The sequence below is a fragment of the Rana temporaria genome, chromosome 2 (assembly GCF_905171775.1).
Source record: "Rana temporaria chromosome 2, aRanTem1.1, whole genome shotgun sequence".
Taxonomy (NCBI): Eukaryota; Metazoa; Chordata; class Amphibia; order Anura; family Ranidae; genus Rana; species Rana temporaria.
Window position 1 is genome coordinate 319,067,653 of NC_053490.1, and position 22,479 is coordinate 319,090,131.

The 22,479-nt window shown below is 42.4% G+C and overlaps 1 protein-coding gene across 2 annotated transcripts in view; it reads right to left on the reverse strand.

Moving 5' to 3' along the window:
• The window catches only part of MAGI3 (membrane associated guanylate kinase, WW and PDZ domain containing 3), a 501,439-nt gene that overhangs the window by 416,287 nt on the left and 62,673 nt on the right, over positions 1–22,479 (reverse strand). The gene's annotated exons all lie outside the window — the stretch shown is intronic.

The window sequence follows — 22,479 nt, forward strand, 5'->3', positions numbered from 1 at the left end:
GCAGAGAAAAAGTCAGGGCACCAATTTAGCTCTACTGTTCAAATCTACTGAACACTTTCCTTTTGGGAGGTCAATCAGCTCAAACAGTATATACTGGTATAGATATATTTGCAAGGGTTAACTTTTTTGAATGGATAAGCCGATTTCACAGTTTAGCATCCGTTTTACACCCTCTACAAAAGAAATGCAACCTCATCCATCTCTTGGAGAATACAATACAAAAAAGTGATAAAATACAAATCAAACTCCCCAACCATGTATCAAAGAAAACCTATAACTTAATACAACCAGAGAAAGCTTGCCAACACCACTAGTAATATCTTTGCAGTAAAAAATAATAAAATTATTAATTAGTGGAGCACCATTAACCAAAATAAACAAAAAAAATCATCTATAAAAGTGCAATCAATATACTGTACCAAGTGTAAATATAACGTCCCAAATCCCCTCCTGGTATCATATAATGATGATCTCCTCTACAGAACTCCCACAGGGAGAGCAGCTCTCAAGGATGCCTCATCCACTCACAAGTCACGTGAAAAATAAAGCCGCTTATAGTGTCCACTTACAGTTTTTATTAAAGGAATCAGTCTTTGAGGACCTCAAAGTTCCAAGCTTTGATTGAGCATAGAGAGCGATGAAGCTGGTAGTGGAGACAGACCTAGCAATAAATGGAGCCCGGCAAGTTGTGTTTTTTTATTTATTCATGCTTTTAAAGAATTGATGCATGCAATTGTTTATGTACCCCATGTGAATGTTTATGTACCCGATTCCTTTAATCAGTGAGCACTATAAGAGGCTTTATTTTTTTTCAGCACTCCCGAGAGCTGCTTTCCCTGTTGGAGTTCTGTGGAGGAGATCATTATCATTTCTTTATCCCAGGAGGGAATATATGCGTTTGCCCACCTCTGTGTAACTTTGAGGTCAACAACACAAGGTAAACCGTTCAGAGTGATATGAGAGAGGAGTGCACTACCTGAGGATTGTTTTACTCACGAGAAGATTGTATCCACATAAAATGCATTATTGAGTGCGCACACGGATTGCATAGTGATTTTGTAGTATGGTCACAGGGAATTCAGAGGACTTTACTATATGTTCACATTGGGACACAGACATGTAGATGTACACTTACCAAAAGGGTATGATCCTTTTTTACAGGTAGGTCAAACAACGCCTTTTCCAGCTCTCAAGGATTCTTATCACTTTAAAAATTAAGCTCCACCCAAAAGGGTGTTCGCTTTCTTCCCCCTCCACTGCCAAATTTGGAACTTTTTGGAGGGGAGCGGGTACCTGGTTTTGACAGGTACCCGCTTCCACTTCTGGGTATGATCCCCGATCTACGACATTTTGGGCCCCTCCTCCTTCCCCCCGCTGCCTTCTGGGACACACAGGTCCCAGAAGATGGCGGGACCATTCAGAAAGTGCAGCACAAGTGCTGGCTTCATTGACGGTTTCCCATACTTACAATCAGCTCAGGGTGCCGACATCACAGGATCTCTGGACAGGTAAGTGTCCTTATATTGAAAGTCAGCAGCTACAGTATTTGTAGCTGCTTACTTTTTTTTTTACAGACTGGAGCTCCTCTTTAGAGCCCATTCACATCTAGGCAACAAAACGCCCGACGCCGGACGCTTGTGCCGCTAGAGGGGAGAATTCCCATTGCTGTCTATGGAGATGGTTCACATCTCATAGACGCCGTACGCCTGTCGCCTGAAAAAAAGTCCCGGACCCTTTTTTTCAGGCGGCATTGGCGTTCGGCCATACAAAGCAATGGGAAGGCTTTGTGAAAAAAAAAAAAAAAAGTTACACACTCGCGGCAAAATACGCCGCGTACGCGGCGTATCTTGTCGCGGAGGTGTGAATGCAGCCTTAAAGGTAATCCCCAGATCCTCCTTCAATATGTTGCCAATTCAATCATAAGGTAACAAAAGAGGGAGACACCAAATAAAAGTAACAAAGTCTAGTATTTATTGGTAAAAGGAAGACATCCAATAAAAAGTAGATAGTTGAACTCACAAATTACAGTGCCTGTGTACCGGCAGCAGTGTATACAGCCAATGTTGTTGGTATCACCCTACCATACCACTCTTACCGGTTGGCGTGCGCTCCAAGCCTCGTGTCCAGCCTGGATGTGACGTCATACAGGACCCAGAAGTGACAGTCCCTGCACTTCAACATACGTGTCACCAGAGTGGCATTCATCAGGAAGTGAGGTTAATTCTTATGTTTATTTTGTATGCAAGTTGAAATGGGTACACTTGTAATGCCTCGTACACACGATCAGAATTTCTGATGGAAAAAGTCAGACGGAATTTTTTCCATCGGATATTCCGACCGTGTGTATGCCCCATCTGACTTTTTCCATCAGGAATTCCGACAAAGTTAGAAAGAGAACATGTTCTATCTGTATGGAACTCTGATGGAAAAAAAAAAATTAGACGCATGCTCGGAAGCATTAAACTTCATTTTTCTAGGCTCGTCGTAGTGTTGTACGTCACCGTGTTTTTGACGGTCGGAACTTGGTGTGCCCGTGTGTATGCAAGACAACTTGAACGTAATTCCGTCTGAAAAACCCGTCAGAGTTTATTCCAACGGAAACTCTGATCATGTGTACGGGGCATAAGTGTAATTCCAGCCATAAAAAGGGTTTTTGGATAGCATAGGGAAGGAGGTGAAACCCCTTGTAACATTTTTTTTGCGGTCTGTGCCCCTCTTCAGAAGATTTCACCTCACATTTTAAACATTTTGGGTGGTCGTGGGAAAAAGGATTGGTGATAAAGCTTCGGAGGAAACACCTTTTTCTCATGATAACTCAGGAGTGAGTTTCATTTCCTAAGTATGAGTCGTAGGTTTTGTAACTCAGGGACTGCCTGCATATTTTTACACTGGATATACTAATTGCACTTTTATATATGATTGTTTGTTTTTTGTATATTTAGGTTGATCACACTACACTGACGAATGACTTATAACCACTCAAAAGTGCCCACCAAGCCCATGAAGAGGTCGTATTTTATGGTCCAAGTAGCCAAAATGATACATATACATTTGCCAACTTTATTACATACTTTACTAAAATATGAATTTTAATTCTGGCAAGTCCCCTTTAACCACTTAACACCCGCCGCACGACTATTTACGTCCACAGAATGGCACGTACAGGCAGATGGGCCTATATATACGTCCCTGCCTTCTAGCGGGTCGGGGGTCCGATCGGGCGGGCGGCTTACCTCCGGGAGCGATCCGACTCGAGGGGACGGCTGTTCGTTTCTGTCCGCCCCCTCGTGATCGCTTCCAGCCAATCCTGTGAGCCGCCGCCGTGTCACTTCCTCTGCCTGTAAAATGTAAACATAGGCAGAGGAAGTGATGCAGCTCTCATCTCGGCGGTATTTTCAAACCGCCGAGATGAGAGAAGAGTCGCACCTAACACTACACTGACACCACACACACAGGCACATTTAACCCCTTCCGATCACCCCCCCCACCCCCCTGTCACACTGTCACTGAATGCAGTGATCATATATGTACTGATCACTGCATTTAGTGTCAGTGTGACAGTTAGTGTGACAGCCAGTTAGTGTTAGGTTCAGGGTAGCCCCGTACCCCCCCCCCCCCCAATAAAGTTTTAACCCCTTGATCGCCGCCCTAGTTAACCCTTTCACTCCCTATTGCCAGTGTCACTAAGCGATCATTTTTCTGATCGCTGTATTAGTGTCACTGTTGCCGCTAGGAAGCCAATTTTTTTTTTATTGCGATTTTTTTTTTACTAAAGACATGTGGCTGAATACATTTTGGCCTAAAATGTAGTTTATTCAATTTTTCTTATAACAAAAAGTATTTTTGTTTATAGCGCAAAAAATAAAAATTGCAGAGGCAATCAAATACCATCAAAAGAAAGCTCTATTTGTGGGAAGAAAAGGACGCAAAATTTTTTTGGGAGCCACATCGCACGACCGCGCAATTGTCTGTTAAAGCGACACAGTGCCGAATTGTAAAAACGCCTCTGGGCATTTAGCAGCATATTGGTCCGGGGCTTAAGTGGTTAAATCCACTGAAGAGGACAGAAGTCCTTACATGTCCCATGATACCGCAGAACAGTACTGACAGCTTTTAAACACACCTTCACAGTTTTTTTGCTGCTTTATCTAACATCTGGCTACAAAAAGCTCTCATTGCTCCCTCCCCTTTGACAAGGTCGCTATCTTAAATTCCTTGTAAAGCAATCACGTTTATTTTATTATTCATGCTCTGACTGCATTATCTGTTACTAGTTTGCATTACCTGGAAGCCAGGAAGGAATAATTTGAGAAAATGACATGTTCTTCTTCCACTGGCATTTCTTGCAATCACTGAACAGCGTGAAGTCTGGGCAGTGAAGGCTAAATCCCTACCCAGTACAAAAGCCTGAATATTCCTCAGCCACCAGTTATGTAACACAGATTTCATCTCCTACAATTATTGCTCAGTGTTTTAGCACATGCATACCATGTGAACTGCAGAAATTTAGATACAGAAAAAAAATGTTTTTGTTCACTACCACAATTGGGAAAAAGGAACACGTTGCTGTCTGCATAACTGGCAACAATTTAAAATTATTCCTAGGAACACTTTGATGCTGAATTTATATTTTCACTTGCATTGTTGTCTCAGAGGCTCATGTAGCACTATATACCAGTGTACAACTTTGTTAGAAATAAAAAATATATGAAAACTTTAGGTATTAAAAAGCTGAACTCTAGGCAAACTGCTAAATACATGGATTAAATGCATATAAAAAAGGGAGTTATCTATTTTCAATACAGTTATTTTTTTCATTTGGGGCATAACTGGAATTTTCGTATAAATACCTGACTTCTATCTAAAACCGAATAAGACAGCTTTGAGCAAAAAGATCTCACAAAGGCTTCATCCAAACATTAAGGCCGTTCCCAGAGCATGGCGACGCTCAGCTCCCAAGGTTTTTCTGAGGTTGCACCAATCAGGGTGCACTGCTTCTATTTGGTATTAGAACTGGGTTGCCAAGAGGAGTTCTCAGGGGTGCCACGGCAGCCTGTTCTGAGCAATTCTCTTTTAGCTCCAGTGCTGCAGGACGGAGAGAGCACTTTAACTTCCCGCCCAGCCTATAGCAGAATGACGGCTGGGCGGTAGTTCCGTTATCCTGACTGGACGTCATTGTGGCAATCGGTGGTGCGGTATGTCAGTCCGACACACTGCTACACCGATCTCGGTAAAGATCTTTACACCGTGATCAGCCGTGATTGGACATGGCTGATCACGTGGTAAACAGGAAGAGCCGTTCATCGGCTTTTCCTCACTCGCATATGACAGACACGAGCAGAGGAGAGCTGATTGGCTGCTCTCCTGACAGGGGGGTCTGTGCTGATTGTTTATCAGCACAGCCCCCCTTGAATGCCCACCCAGGACCACCAGGATGCCACACTGGACCACCAAGTATGCCAACTAGACCACCAGGTAAATGCCAATCAAATTTGAATGTACAGGAAGTTAAGGAGCTGGGGGGTGGCTGCGCTCAGACTGGTATGCCCTGGGATTGTGCGTGAAGGGTGCCTTGACTAAAAAAAGTATGAAAAAAAAATAAGAAACTAAAGAGGTTTATTGAAGAACACAAACTAAATAATTAGCTAGTTAAGCTAAGAGTGATTTCTTCATAAGAAAGAAGATGTCTGTCATCTTAGGACACCAGCAAAAAACTGTGGACTTAGAGTAGGGAAGGGTTATGGGAGGGGACACCCAGGGGTCAAGTACTCCAAAGCTATGCCAATGTCCAAACACCTGAATGTAACACTGCCTGTAACCAAGGGTCCTTAAATATTGAGCCTGTGACTGGTACTGTATAATTAAGATAGGCTGATGATTTTTGTTTTTTCAGGCCCCCAGATGGGGGAAACGTGTCAGTGGGGAGCTCTTCAGGTGGGGATTTGCAACATGGGTTGCTTGGCTAAATAAGGGTACTTTCACACTGAGGAGACGCAGGCGTTGGCGTTAAACACAATTATGAAAAAAAACGTCCATACCTAAAACTTCAGCTTTAGGGCCCCATGCATACTGAAAGTATTTTCTCCTCGCAGGAGAAAAGCAGGGTTACTTAAAAACATGCCAAAAGCCACATTTTGCAAACTAATTTAGGTGTGTTCATTCGTTTTATTGGCCAGAATATTAAAGTGATACTAAAGCTTTGTCATACTTTCCTCCACTGTTCAGTTTGTTTTGCAGAGTGACCCCAATCCTCCTGTTCTGGGGTCCCACGGCAGCTCTTGCGGCTATTCCCCGCAACAGCTAACCCCCTCTGGGAAGCTCTCTCCCGAGGGGGTTACCTTGCGGGCACGTTCCTGTGTCATACACTCAGCGTACATAGCCGTCGAGTGTATGACTCGGTCCTGCCGCCCGGCGGCCGCGTCACTGGATTTGATTGACAGCAGCGGGAGCCAATGGCTGTGCTATCAATCTATCCAATCAACGCCGAGACTCTGCGGAGAAGAGGATGCCGGGGACAAGCACAGCAGGTGAACGGGCACAGGTAAGTAAAGGGGGGGGCTGGGGGGGCCAGTATTTGCCAGGTGTTTTTTCACCTTAAAGCGGGAGTTCACCCATTTATTTAATTGTTGCCCTTTTCCCCTTAGATTCCTGCTCGTTTGGTCTAGGGGAATCGGCTATTTGTTTTAAAATATGATCCGTACTTACCCGTTTTCGAGATGCATCTTCTTCCGTCGCTTCCGGGTATGGGTCTTCGGGAGCGGGCGTTCCTTCTTGATTGACAGTCTTCCGAGAAGCTTCCGACGGTCGCATCCATCGCGTCACTCGTAGCCGAAAGAAGCCGAACGTCGGTGCGGCTCTATACTGCGCACCGACGTTCGGCTTCTTTCGGAAAATCGTGACGCGAAGGATGCGACCGTCGGAAGCCTCTCAGAAGACTGTCAATCAAGAAGGAACGCCCATTCCCGCAGCCCATACCCGGAAGCGACGGAGAGGATGCATCTCGTAAACGGGTAAGTACGGATCATATTTTAAAACCAATAGCCGATTCCCCTAGACAAAACAAGCATTAATCTAAGGCTAAAAAGTGTGCGCTATGGGTGAACCTCCGCTTTAATGCACGATCGGATATCTGATGGAATCTAATCCAATGGATTTTTTAAATCGGATATCCGATGAAGCTGACTTTCATCAGTCTTGCCTACACACCATCGGTCAAAAATCCGACCGTGTCCAAACGCAGTGATGTAAAACACTACAACCTGCTGAGAAAAATTATGTTCAATGCTTCCGAGCATGCGTCGACTTGATTCTGAGCATGCGTGGATTTTTGACCGATGGACTTCCATACAGACGATCGTTTTTTTATCCATAGGAAAAAAAAATTAAAACATGTTTTATTTTTTTTCACCGATGGAAAACAAACCGATGGTGTGCACAGGGCTGTAGTGTTTCTATGCTGTATAGTTTTGTACTTTGAGTTATCTCTCTTGCAGTGTCCATTAACCCAAACAGGAAAAGTATAAAGAGAAGCAGATGCTTGGTGATTAAAGTGCCCAGCTGCAAACTAACAAAATGAATCTCATGGCGATTACTTAACAATTCCTTGGCAGTAGGAAGGCATGAGTGAAATCGCTGCACTAGGAGTTCTGCAAGTTAAAAAAAAGATTTTCCTAATATCAGGTACTGGCAGTATGGAGACAGGCATTTGTAATAAAAACGGCATTGATCATTTTCTTGTGAGTCCCAGCAAGGTCTGTGATGGATAGAAACTAAGACACAGAGCACTCTCTTCAGTAGACCTCAGATGTTTTCATCTTCCACAAAAGATAAGCTTGCAAACGTGGTTGATAACCACAGAGATAGAGGTATAACTAAATTGATATGAATTTAAAGTGGAATAGTAAATGAACAGAAAATGAAAATTGTGTTTTGAAGCAGTTTCAGAATCTACTGCCTAGAAAATAACGAATTCCTCAACATTTAGTCCTAAGCGCTACCAGTGGCCCCCATGCTACAAATGTTCGATGTGAGCTTGTTGTCGGAAAATCCAACCGTGTGTATGCTCCATCAGACATTTGCTGTCGGAAATTTCCGACAACAAAAATTTGAGAGCTGGTTCTCAATTTTTCCGACAACAAAAGTTATTGTCGGAAATTCCGATTGTCTGTATGCAAATCCGACGCACAAAAATCTTACGCATGCTCATAATCAATTTGACCCATGCTCGAAATCATTCATTTTTCTCAGCTCGTCGTAGTGTTGTACGTGACCGCGTCCTTGACGACTGGAATTTCCGACAACATTTGTTTGAGCCCAGTTTGAGCCAACATTCCGTCGTAAAAAAATCCACAGTTTTGTTGTCTGAATGTCCGATCGTGTGTACACGGCATACAGCTATAACTTTCACACAAATCAACTATTATATACTTATTGGGATTTTTTTTAACGACAAAAGATATGTAGCAGAATACATTCTGGCCTAACATTAAGGCTTCATTTCCATGGACGTTTTTACAGCCACTTTCTTTAGCCTTTTTTACAGCTTAAAAACGCCTGTCCATGGTTTTTTTTTCTTTGTAATTTTTTTTTGAGCTGGAGCTCAAAAACGCAGCGGTCGCGTTTTTTTTGCGTTTTTGCTAGTTTTTTGAGCGTTTTTAAGCGTTTGAGCGTTTTTTTAACAGCTCTAAGGCTGGAGCTTCAGAACGCACTGGTCCTGGTTTTTTTTTGCAGCTTGAAAATGGCTCAGCCATCTACAGCTCAAAAACGTCATGGTGGGCATGAGGCCATAGACTAACACGGAGAGCCGTTTTTAAACTGCAAAAAAAAGCATAGAAAAGTGGCTGTAAAAACGTCCAAAAACTTCCATGGAAATGAAGCCCTATGAAGAAATTTTGTTTTTTATTGAATATGTTTTATAACAGAAGGTAGAAAATATTGTATGTTTTTTTAAATGTTGTTTTTTTTTTCATTTATATAAAACAAAATAAAAATAATACCACCAAAAAAAAAAGCTCTATTTTTGTGAATTATTTTATAAGAATGTTATTTGTGTACAGTGTTGTATAGCCACACAATTGCCAGGTAAAATAGTGCAGTGGTCATGAAGAGGGTAAACTGTCCCAGAGGTCAAGTGGTTAAAACACTAGTATAAACAAAACCATTGAAGTTGCTGTTAGTCACATCTGTTTTTATTTTCTTTATGTGGGGACAAAAACAGCATACATTTATGTACAACAAGTTAAAAAAACACGTCTGTTAAAGAAAAATAATTATTTTATTGGGTGCATCCTTATTTTTAATGCATAATAAAATGCTCCTGTATGGCAGTCTAAACAAATACCAAATCCAGTTACTATGTGATACACAAGGGTTGGGGGGGGGGACGCTTTACATTCCCCTACTGAACCAAATCCAAACTTTGTGTCTCATGTACTCCCCCTCCCAGGCACTGCAGCTCACAGTGAATGGGGCTTCAGCAGCAGAGTCAGTGCTGTCAAACTACAGGGGGCAGGATTAGGTGTGGCCAAGTGCTGACTGACCAGATACAGCATTGTAAATTAGCTGTGATTAGGCTCATAGTCACACCTCGCCCAATGTAGTAAAAGCAAGCACAGCCTACATGAGTGGGGCAGCAGTAATCTGAATTCAGGAGCAGTGCAGCATTGCTGCCCCACTACCAAAGGATGCTGCATTAGGTGGACTAGGCAGAGGACTAAGAGAAAACTAAGTGCAGATGTAGATACAAAAGGGTGCTGCAGCCCATTTTTTAAAGTGGGAGTAAACTCCCTTGTATAATGTTTACCTATATGCAAACCTATAATAAGACTTACCTATAGGTACAATAAATATCTGCTAAACGTGCATGGTTTAGGAGATATTTACTTTAGATGCAGCCGGTGACGTCACCAACGCATGCGCTTTGAAGGAACGGCATGCCCGTGCCATTCCTTCAGAGATGTGCCGTAAACAGCGACTCCTGCACACATGCCGGGGAGTGACATCATCGCCGGCTCAGTCAAAGCCCGTGAACACGGTAAGAAATTGACCGGGTGAAGATGGAAATGCCTTCAGCGGTGACAGCATGCCGCTGCAGGCTTCATTTTCAGGCAAGTCTGTCATGATGTGCTAGTATGTGATGCAGTGTTTGTTAAAACACTACTACTAGCCCCTTGATTAGAGGCTAGCATACCACACTAAGCAAGTCATTTCTAAAAACGAGCATTGCGTATACATGACTAACACCTGGTGTATTTTGACCGTCTGCAATAAAGGGCACTTTTTTGAAACGTTGGATGTGCCATTTTTTTTTTCTCTGCCGATAAGGGGTGTCTTTAGATAGAAATAAACTGTGCAGCTCTGACTAAAGTTGAATAATACCTTTGCTATAAGTGTAGGCCAGGGGTCTCCAAACTTTCTAAGCAAAGGGACAATTTACTGTTCCTCAGGCTTTAGTTGGGGGCTGGACTGTGGCCAATGGGAGTAGAAAATGCCCTGGCATCAGTAGGCATGAACAATGCCCCATCATTGGGGAGGAAGAAGGCCCCAGTGTTAGTATCAATGGGAAGAATAGTGCCATTGATGGTGTCAGTGGGAGGAATGGTGTCCCATCATTGGTGTCAGTTGATGGAATAGTGCCCCAAGGACCAGATAAAAGGCAAGCAATGGGTCACATTTGGCCCCCGGGTCGCAGTTTGGAGACCACTGACATAGGCTATTTACGTAGCTCCTGAGTGGAATACTCCCAGGACATGGCCAAGAGAGGCCTAGTCTTTATTGGTCACCTACACCATCACATCACCATTCTGTAAAACTGAAAATGGCTTCAATACTACATTATGGCCGGTAGATTAAGTAAATGGAGCCGACTTGCCTACTGGGCACTTTTACCCCATTCCTGCCCAGGCCAATTTTCAGCTTTTAGCGCTGTCACACTTTGAATGACAAATTGCATGGTCATGCAACACTGTACCCATATGAACAATGTATATTTTTTCACACAAATGGGGCTTTTTTTTTGTGGTATTTATTCAGCATTGTTTGAGGAAAATTGAGGAAAAAATACGTTTTTCATAGTTTATTTTTAATTTGATTTTTTATAAATTCTTCTCCTTCACTGATGTACACTGACGAGGAGCCACTGGTGGGACTGCGCTGATAATCGGGACACTGATGGCGGCTGGATAATCAGTGCTCTGATTATCAGTGTAGATGTACCTTTAACAGAAGCCTGTTATTGGCTCTACTCTCCTCACGCTGACAGTGTGAGGAAATGAGCACCGATAACTGTCTTCTGTTTACATCGTGATCAGCTGTCATTGGACACAGCAGATTATGTGGTAAAGGGCCCCTGTGATTGGCCCTCCACCCTGATCTGTGATCAGCCGAGTCCGAAGGAGTCAGCAATCACAGAGTGTGCAGCCTGTGCCCCGCAGGGGGTGTGCAGGCATCACGATCATGGGAGGACTTCACGTGATGGCCTCCTGGCAAGGTAAGCCCACTCTGTAGCCATCATTTGGCATGGGCGGGAAGTGACTTGCGTGGCAGAAAAAACGCATAACAAGGGAAATGACATTGTTTTCAATGGTGCCTTTCACATCAATGGGACTTAGGGCGGTGCAATTTTGGAAAAGGTTCCTGTGCTACTTTGGTTCAATTTCAGCACAGGGCTGAGTTGGCTCAAGCAGGGCCTGCTCCTGATTCCTATTGTATTGTATTTTTGTACTGTCTACCCTCAAGTTGTAAAGCGCTGTGTAAACTGTTGCTATATAAATCCTGTATTATAATAATAATAATAATAATAATAATAATAATAATAATAATAATAATAATAAAATATGCCAACCACATTCAAAGTTGCACTACATAATGGCACTGAAAATCGCATCGCAGTAGTGTGAACCGAGCCTTGATGTCAGTATGATATTTTGTTTTCAACTCCCAGTCAAGGAAAATTGCTTTCCTGTCAGCTCACGACACACCATCACAGTAAAACGTCAGACTTGTTTTTACAAACAGTTATTGTGGACCAACTGCGTTTGTGATATAAACATTTGAGTGAGGCATATGGAGCGCCAAAGCAGCTCCCTGAATACATTTGTACAAGCTGAGAGAAATATTAATCTGAAAATAACCATACAAGTCAAATAGACGTGAGGTGGCCAACATCCAGAGGTGTAGGAATAAGGTGGGCCTGAAGGGGCAGAACTAAAAAAAACAAGAAAGTCCAGCCATCCCCAGGCCTACAGAACATGCTGGCACTTGTAGTTCTTCATCAGAAGGGGGGCAGACGGTTGTCTAACAATATTTTCATCATTCAGCATTATTTACTTGGACTCGATTTCTCACCAGAATGAGGAAACATAAGGTGCTATTTATTCTTAAAAAAAAAATGATAATAAAATTCTGCCATGCTAACAAATTGCTCTTAAATAGAACTCGTCACCAGACCATTCATTAGCTAGGATTTTAAAGTGACACTGTTTAATTTAATCCTTCTATTCCTGTATGTGGGATAATGGCACTGTAATTATTTTAATACAAGAAAAGCAAAAAACATCCAAGTACCGCTTTCCTAATTGATATACGGCTGTCACATGACCCAGATCTTTCCCAGCCTGTCTGAAGGCAAACCTAAGCAGCTTCTAGTCCTCTGCTGCTGGTCACAAGTAAAAAAAATAAAAAATAATAATAATAATAATAATAATAAAAAAAATATAAAAACATTCTCTGGAATACAAAGAAAAAATAAATAATAAACTGTTTGAAATTGTCAAACATATATATTTGAAATCAAGCCTTTATTATTTTTTGGAAAGAACATGGTGTGGTTGGATTTCTGCCAGTCACATCCCTTCAGCCTTGCAGGTGCTATAACACTAAAAATAGCGCCTGCAAAGCGCCCTGAAACAGCCGCTGCCGTCTCTTTAGTGTGAAACCCCCGAGAGCTTTCACACTGGAACGGTGCGCTAGCAGGATGGTAAAAAAAGTCCTGCTAGCAGCATCTTTGGAGCGCTCTTCCACCGCTCCTGCCCGTTGAAATCAATGGGCACCAGGGCTATACCACCGGCAAAGTGCCTCTGCAGAGGTGCTTTGCGGTGGTTTTAACGCTTTCCCGGCCGCTAGTGGGGGGTAAAAGCATCCCGCTAGCGGCTGAATAGCACCGTAAAATTTACAGTAAAGTGCCACTATAAATAGCTGCGCATTACCACCGACATACCCACTGCCCCAGTGTGAAAGGGGCCTTAGGCTACTTTTAGACTGAGGCACTTTGCAGGTGCTATAGAGCTAAAAATAGCATCTACAAAGCGCCCTGAAAGAGCCTCTCGGTGCCTGCATGGGTTTCCTCCGGGTACTCCAGTTTCCTCACACATTCCAAAAACATGCTGGTAAGTTAATTGGCTTCTGTCTACACTGACCCTGGTATGTGTATGTATGAATACGAGTTAGGGACCTTAGATTGTAAGCGCCTTGAGGGTAGAGGCCGATTTATAATAAATACTTAAAGCATTGCATAAATTTATGGCGCTGTAAAAGTATCTCAAATAAATATATTTTAACAGCAAAGTTTCCATAACATTTTTTGAGCATTTTATGTATTGTATGCATATTATTTACCAGTAAAGACCTCACTGGTGTAGACATACAAAACCCTGAGGCTGCTGCTGCTGCTGGTAGCTGCCATCTTTGATTTGATGTTGGCAGCCCCAGAGCTGTCACTCAGTTGTGTTCCTCTTTGCTCCTCCACCAACAGCTACATAAAAGGTTACAGTAATTAGAAGACAAGGCAATGATGTGCAAGGAGGGAAGAGTCTGTGCTAGGGAATTGACTTATTCATTTTTTTTTAGCAAATTCAGACACATGGCAAGTGAATAAAAGAAATGTACAAAACGGAACAATGCAAACAGCAATGCAAAAGAAAGCATGTAAAATACTTTTATTCAATAGTTTTTATTAAACCTGAACTCCGGGAAAATATTCTTTTTACCCATGCAGTTGGGCTGTGTCTGGGTTCACTGGGATCTACTCACCTAATCCTCCGATCCTCCCAGCGTAAGTCTGGTCCCTGCAGCTCCTGTCCCCCCCACGGTCTAGTGGCCTTGTCCGGTGGACTATTCCTGATGTCACAACGCCCATAGACCTGCTCTGGACATGAATATGTCAGGAACAGTCCACTGCTGGATGTGGGGATAAACCATATCCCAAAAAAATCAAAAGATTGGGTGAGTATAGGCTGTGTCCACCCCTAGACAAAACAAGCAGTTAACCCATGCAATAATTTGCCCGGAGTTGGGCTTTATGCTTCCTGAACATATCGTAAAAGTACAAGTATAGTGTACAGGTTTGGACTCTATACCTATTGTAATTCATGGGGGTTTAACAATAAAAATAAAAGTTCATACGCTACACCAGTGTTTCTCAACTCCAGTCCTCAAGGCGCCCCAACAGGTCATGTTTTCATGATTTCCCCTCAGATGAAACGGCTGTGAAACGGATCAAATCACCTGTGCAAAATATTCGAAAGCCTGAAAACATGACCTGTTGGGGCGCCTTGAGGACTGGAGTTGAGAAACACTGCACAATACAATGGGGTTGATTTATTAAAATTGAAGAGTGCAAAAATCAGGTGCAGCTCTCCATAGCACCCAATCAGCTTCCAAGTTTTATTGTAAAAGTTAAATTGAAGAAGACGTTATAAGCTACAATGCACAGCTGCACCAGATTTTGCACTGTTCAGTTTTAGTAAATCAACCCCAATGTCTAATGCCCAATACACACGATCGAAAAATCCGACCGTGTGTACGCTCCATCAGACTTTTGCCAACGATTTCTGCCAACAAAAGGATTGAGAGCTGGTTCTCAAACTTTCCGACTTAATAAATTTCTATCGGAAAATCCAATCATCTGTAGTAATTTCGACGTGCAAAATTCCGACGCATGCTCGGAAGCATTGAACTTAATTTTCTCGTAGTGTTGTACGTCACCGCGTTCTTGACGGACGAAAATTCAGGAGAACTTGTGTGACTGTGTGCAAGCCAAGCTTGAGCAGAATTCCGTTGGAAAAACCACCCAAGGTTTTTTCCGACGAAAAAGCCGATTGTGTGTACGTGGCATCAGGTATATTTTGTATAAAATGTATACCACTGACCCCAGAACACAGAGATAATGATATTCAAAATCGAGAGCAGGGGAATTAAAGTGCACTATGCGCTATTCTTCATCATCTCTATGAGGAAGCTTAAAGCCGAACATTCGCTCCCCCCTGCAGCTAAACCACTTCCCTCAGCTTCTGCACCCTCGCACTCTAAGGTTCTGACGTCATCAAGACCAGAACAAGGCCCTGTTCTGGACACAAGGACAGTACTTTGCTGAATTGCGCAGGAGTGCTGTCTGCCAGGGGAGCGTAGGATCAGGCAAGTACAAGGGTGTCTCCTCTCCCCTGGACAAAACGAGCTATAAACCCTTGCAATGCAGGCACTGGTCAATGTACAATTTTGGCAGCTGCTGAGATAAAATGTGTATTTCAGGTACTTATATAGCGCCGTCAATGTACGCAGAGCTTTACATATACATTGTAAATTCACACGAGTCTCTGCCCTCAAGGAGCTTACAATGTAAGGTCCCTAACTCACATTCATACATTCACATACTAGGGCCAATTTAGAGAGGATCCAATAACCAACCAGCATGTCTTTGGAGTGCGGGAGGAAACCCACACAGGGAGAACATGCAAACTCCAGGCAGCATGAACTCTTGTACATGAACAGAAGTGAGGTTATCATGGCCCAGGCAATCAAAATGGACAAAAATTTAGAACCCAGAAACAGACGGTCTAAAAAGGTCAGTGGCCAATGAGAGAGCGACTGGACACTGCGGTGGAGGAAAGTATAGTTCCGTTTTAAGGACTAAGGCTCCATGCACACTGGGCTTAAAAAAAACGTTTGTTCTTTTTGGAGAAAAAAACGTCCATATAGAGCATTTTTTGTACAAAGTTCAGACGAGTTTGAGAGTTTTACGTTTTTTCTGCCAGTGAGCTCCAATCAGAAACGCAAATGAGAAGGTTTTTTTTTCCTACCTCTAATTGTTGTTCTTAAAAATATACCTCCGCTCACAGGACCTTGATGGCCTTCAGGTCTGTTTGGAAGGTAGACTACCAAGTCGCCGATGGTCTCACCTATTTCAACTTTTAGGTGGTGGCTTTCAATGCATTGCGATTTTGAGTATGTGGGGGGTCAGGTCTGGCCAGCCTTCTATCTTATAGCTTCTGTATACGAAAAAAAATCTCGTTTTGTGATATTGTGATACTGTGTGTGTGTATGCGATTGATTTTTTAGGCATCTTTGGTAAAATTTGTATAATTTTTTTTAGCAATTTTTGTTTGTGATCTTCCAATCTTTTTTTTGGTGTGGGGATAATAAATCACATGTATAGGTTCTCCTTTGTTGTGGTAAGTGAAGGTGTAGAACAGATTCGATTTCGTTTTATTCGTGAAGAAGGATCTCACCTATACAAATGGGATGAATTGCTTTTTCCAAACATATGCTTTAGTTTTCTTAGTTGCTAACAGGACACAGATATTTTTTAGCAGAGTCTCTAAGAAAAAATGGCCACATTTAGAGACGGTTATCAGTTGTTCATGGGTACCTTTAAAACCGCATGTTGATAATATTCTCCAATGTTGTCAAACTTTTTTCCGCCTTGGAAAAGAGCACATTTTCTGGTAAACACCACAATCTGCTCCTCTCACTTTATACTAATCTGCCAGCTGCAGTCAACAAGAATCCAGGTTTCAGAAATTATTAACCACATTTTATTTAGTCACACCATTATGGCAGAAGAAACAGACTAATAAAAAATGTTCATTTTGTTATGGAGCCGATCGAATGCTCTAATCTTTATTCCATCATAAATGCAGCCGACGCAAAGCTGCAAGTCTACCCAACCATATTTAAAAAATAATTCTAGAATAAACAAATCTTAAATATTTTCTCTCCCCCCTCCTAACACCTACAGTGACTAACCTGTGTAAGAAAGATCTGTATACTATACAGTGGAACCTCGAATTGCGCATATTCCGTTCCAGGAGAATGCTCGTAATCCAAATTACTTGCATATCAAAGCAGGTTTCCCCATTGAAGTCAATGAAAACTAAAATAATTTGTTCCGCATTGACTTTAATGGCATGCAATACCGCATGAGGGCAGAGGTAGGGGGGCGCCGGAGAGCTGACCCCAGCAAACCTCGGAAAGGTTTGGGAACGGACTATTTCCGAGTCTTTCTGAGCATTTCCAAACAGCACCGATCATGGCAGTTCGGCTCCGGCGCCCGCCCACCTCAGGCCAAACGCGGTACTGGACACCGCTGTGGCTTGAAATCAACAGCGCAAACAGACAACACTCGCAAACCGAGTCAGGATTTTTAAAAATACAGTGCTCATATTGCAAAAACGCTAATCGCGTTATTCGCAATCTGAGGTTCCACTGTACCAATTTTCAAGGCATTCAGTCCAGGCACGTGATATGGCTGCCCTGTGTCAGCCAGCAGTAGTAAGCTTATGGGTGACTTCACTGCTCCCAGGCATTGCCAGCCATTGTAGAGTCCTCTCTCATCTCTACTGTAGCCGATGCTGGCTGACACAGAGGATAGGCATGTATAAAAATATTGCTTACACAGCTTAGTCAGAATAGGTGTTAGGAGATTTTTAAGATTAGTAAGGGTTATCCTGGAATTCTACTTTAACCAAAGCTGGTACGAGCTGCCATTTTAACCAAAAACTTAAAAACAATAACTAAATAGCACCATGACCAACTCAAAAAGTCCCTGCATTCTTGTTCATATTACCTATAAAGCACTCTGGAGACCCTAAATCCTGGGATGCTATAGTATGCAAATATGAACCAGAGCCAAGTCCTATTTCTTCCCTGCACCATAAAATGATTGTAAAACTCTGAAATGCAAAAACAAACAAAACATACCCTCCTGCAGTGTGTACTTGCCTCAATCCAAAGCACACACTATACATTTCTGTCTGCTCTCTCCTCCCTCTACATGAGTCACTTCTGACATTCTTTGCCGACAGCAGACAATCCCGGGAGATGGCCCCATCCTCCCACCAACACACAGCATGTGATAGACAGCCTTGGTTGAGGATGTTTCCCTTTGGGACGGTGTTGGGTGGGTGTGCCCATTTCCTCCACTCATATCTCAGATTACACTCAGCTCCATGCTGTGAAGTATGGGACCTCAGATCCCTGCCCCCTGCCTTCTAGACCTCAAACGCTGTCTACATTCTGTACTTTGAATGGCTGTAGAAAAGGAGAGGGCTGCAGATAAACAGGTACGATTTATGCAGCGCTTTACATAACTACAGCACAAAATACAGCAGGGAGATGTTGCCACTGAAGTTCTACAAAGATATAAAAAGTGAATGGAAGCTCACTGGTACACAATGAAACCCGACAGATCAAATATAATTGCACTTTTTACAGTATATTGTTTTTTCTGCCAATTTGAATGCTTCCTTTTTAATCACACGCGTACCATATTTTTGCTCTCATCAACTTTCCTAAAAAGGAATGTACTGTACGGAACAGCAGCTACCTTTAACTTTAAAAAGGTACATTTTCAGAAGGCAGAGCTGCTTTTGATCATTTACTGCCAGTGCAAATGCAGCACAACATTATTATAAATACACAGACCTTAAAATCAAGCAAATACAGCAAATGCCAACTACAGAATACATTTAAGAAACAATAATAAAAAAAAGATGAAAGTGGTAGAGCTGTTCTGTTAATACGAAGAAAAAAAAATAGTAGCACACTGCACCGCCTATGGTATTTATTATTATTATTATCATCATCATAAGCAAGAATTTTGGCTCCAACTCTGCAGAGATCCAGAAAGGGCATGGGCAGTCTACTGTACAGCGGCTACAGATGTACTGTAAACGGTGACTGTTCTTAGGAAATGTTCCGATTATTGAAAAATCCTTTGTATGATGAGCTACTGTATTTTCTCATCAAAATCCACTCCAAAGTACTGCGGACGGGTGGCCCATGCAGGCAAACAACACACAATGATTATTGCTAGCGGCAATAATCATGTGAAAAAGCCGACATGTTGCTTGTACCCAAGTAGATTGATGGATAGACTTGGGTACAATCAGCCATGTCCATACATGGTCTGAACTTTGGATGGTCCCTGCTGACCCAACCAAGATCAGAACCGCTTAGGGCCCGGCATTAGAATAACAGGGAGGTGAAGCATCCATCAATCAAGATGTAATATCCCACCCTCATTGTATTTAGCAGTTAGTGGGCATTCAGGAGGAGGGAAGGAACGGGCTGTCATTTACCACTGTAAATATGTGTGACTCAGATGTGATATGGAGGAAACGCTCAGGGTAGAAATACACTGAAAACTGTGCACTAGCTGCCAACACTGCTCTGCAAAATCAAGATTGTCATGGGGACATTAACAGGAGGGGGGGAGACAGAAAACAGCAGGAACAGCCAGGTTTTATGCAGAATACCGAAAACGAATCCCATAGCGACTATGAACAGCATTTATTGATGGTTTTTAATGTGGGTTTAATGACACTACGTATGTCTGTTTGAAAGAGGCCCGTCATGGAGATGTATCAAGAAGTGTGTGGACAGAGAGAAGGGAATTCTCTTTTTTAAACATTTGTCACTGGAACATGAGTTCCCACTGGATGACTTTACCTCATCTCTCAATCTGGTTACACTTTTTAAATATGAGATCCTCTGTCTTTGCCCCCGTGCCACCAGGACAAGTATCGTTGGTGAATCTATGTATCCAGGACACAAGGACACAGACAGCAAAAAAATAAAAAATAAACTCATCAGGGGTGTCTTTTCTCTATCCCAGTGGTTCTCAACCTTTTTTTAACCAATATTATGGACAATCTCGAGGCACCCTCCAATATTATGGACAATGTCGAGGCACTCTCCAATATTATGGACAATCTTGAGGCACCCCATTTCAAAATTTAAAAACGATCCTGATAGCTTTACATAATGTAGCAACATCCACACATAGAACACCCAACGTTAAAGGCAATTTATTCTCCAAAAGCGAATACACTTTTGAAAACTGGTACTATTCCAATATTTCTCTTGCCCCTCAGTTTTTCTCCATCACTTAGCTAATGAGACCCCAAAGCTGATTGAGAGTGGCAAGGGAGAATCAAACAAGGATGGTAAGAAGGCAACTGACATCCTCATCAACTGATGGATGTCATTGGTCGTTAGGAGGTTGGCATCTAGAAGGTTGTACAATGAAAAAAGGTTTTATCCACCCAACGGCTTGTATACAATTTTGGGGCAATTTTTTGGCATTTTGCCAAGGCACTCCTGAGGAAACATCAATGTACCCTGTCTAAACTATCCAAAACTAAGACCCCTTTCACACTGGGGCGTTTTTCAGGCGCTTTAGCGTTAAAAAAAGAAGCCTGAGAGAAGCTGCATCTGCAATCCCAATGTGAAAAGCCCGAGTGCTTTAACACTAAAGCGCCTGAAAAACGCCCCAGTGTTCATTTTTCGGCATGAAAAAAAACGTTTTTCGGCAAGTAGAAAAAACGTTGTTTTTTCCAACATCATCATTAAAACGACGTTGCCCACACACCATCGTTTAAAAAAAATGCTCTAGCAAAGCGCGGCGACGTACAACACGTACAACGGCACTATAAAGGGGAAGTTCCATGCGGATGACGCCACCCTTGGGGCTGCTTTAGCCGATTTCCTGTTAGTAAATGATGATTCATGCTTTTCTGTCAGTTACAGTGTGATGAATATGCTTACTCCATTACGAATGGTAGTTTTACCAGAACGTGCGCTCCCATCTCATAACTTGCTTCTGAGCATGCGTAGATTTTTAATGTCGTTTTAGCCCACACACGATCATTTTTTACAACCCGAAAAACGAGATCATTTAAAACGTTGTTAAAAAATGCAGCATGTTCTAAAAAAAAATGTTGTCGTTTTCCAGAACCCAAAAAATTATGTGAAACTTTACACACCATAATTTTAAATGACATTTTTTAAAAACGTTGTTTTTTTCATGCCGAAAAATGATCGTGTGTACGCAGCATTAGTGTTTAAAAAAAGTGCCTGAAAGAAGCCTCATCTGCAATCCCAATGTGAAAGCCTGAGTGCTTTCACACTGAGGTGCTGCACTGGCAGGGCGGCAAAAAAAGTCCCGCAAGCAGCTTCTTTGCAGTGCTTTAGGTGCACCGCTCCTAAAGTGCCCCTTCCCATTGAGGCACTATTTTTAACGCCAAAGCACCTGAAAAACGCCCCAGTGTGAAAGGGGTCTTAGTGGAGCTTTACCAGCGTTTTTTGGGCGCTGGCAGTGTGAAAGGGCTCTGAAAGCACTCAGGCTTTCACATTGGGATTGCAGATGAGGCTTCTTTCAGGCGCTTTACAGGTGTTTTTTTAACGTCAAAGCGCCTGAAAAACGCCCAGCGTGAAAGGGGTGTAACAAAAAACTGATTTTGCTCTACATACAGCTTTACATTTCTTTTGCTGCGGTGCAGACCGCCATTTTTTATCACATGAACTCCATGCCCGACGTTAGGAAAAAACAAGCAAACAGAACAAAAGAGCTACATGTGCTTCTTCGCATTCCTGGGAAAGTCATTTGGGAATACACATTCCTTCTCATATCCATTTGCTGTTCCACCCATGCATGTTGAATTACAATCATCTCGGCATCAGTAATATATGGCTATATAAAAACTTTTGACATGCCCATCTGACACCATTGCCAAATGAATCCTCTGTAATTACACACACTGTACTTTCAAACGGGTTGCTCTATGGAAGAGTCGGTGTCACAAGTTTTATATGACAGCCAAGAGAAGACAGTCAGAGAATAGGTAATGTCAGGTGAAATGATAAAATCCAAACACAATGCCGCTGTTACACAATGCAAATGAGGTCAGTTTATCAGCTTTCACTCACACGGTTATCGCTGATCATGTCTTCTGATATGCCCAGCAATACAGGGAAAGGACGAATTGCCATTATATATCTGCTTTGTTTATCTGTCGGGATGACAGATCCTACCATCGGGTATCCATTGACAGCTTTTTTGGAATGCTGAATATACAAGACGTGCAAGATACCAATAAGCAGCCTTCACCCTTCCGCCCACTATATGGACTGAGTCAATTATGATTCAGCTTTGTATATGCAAATTGGCACATTTATGTTAACCATATCCGCAGTCATCCAAACCCACATATTGTTTTATTAAAGCATCATTTAAATGCCCCTTTTATGTCACAGGCATCACATGCTAGGAAAAAAAAAAAAAAGCTTAGTTAAAAACAAAACTCATGTAGTTGTAACTTATAAGAGAATAAAAATGGTTGATTTAATGGCACGTGACCAATCAAATTATATCTATGAAAATGAGACGTGATGTGAAAACTAAAGGCTGTGTAAACAAGGCATCTC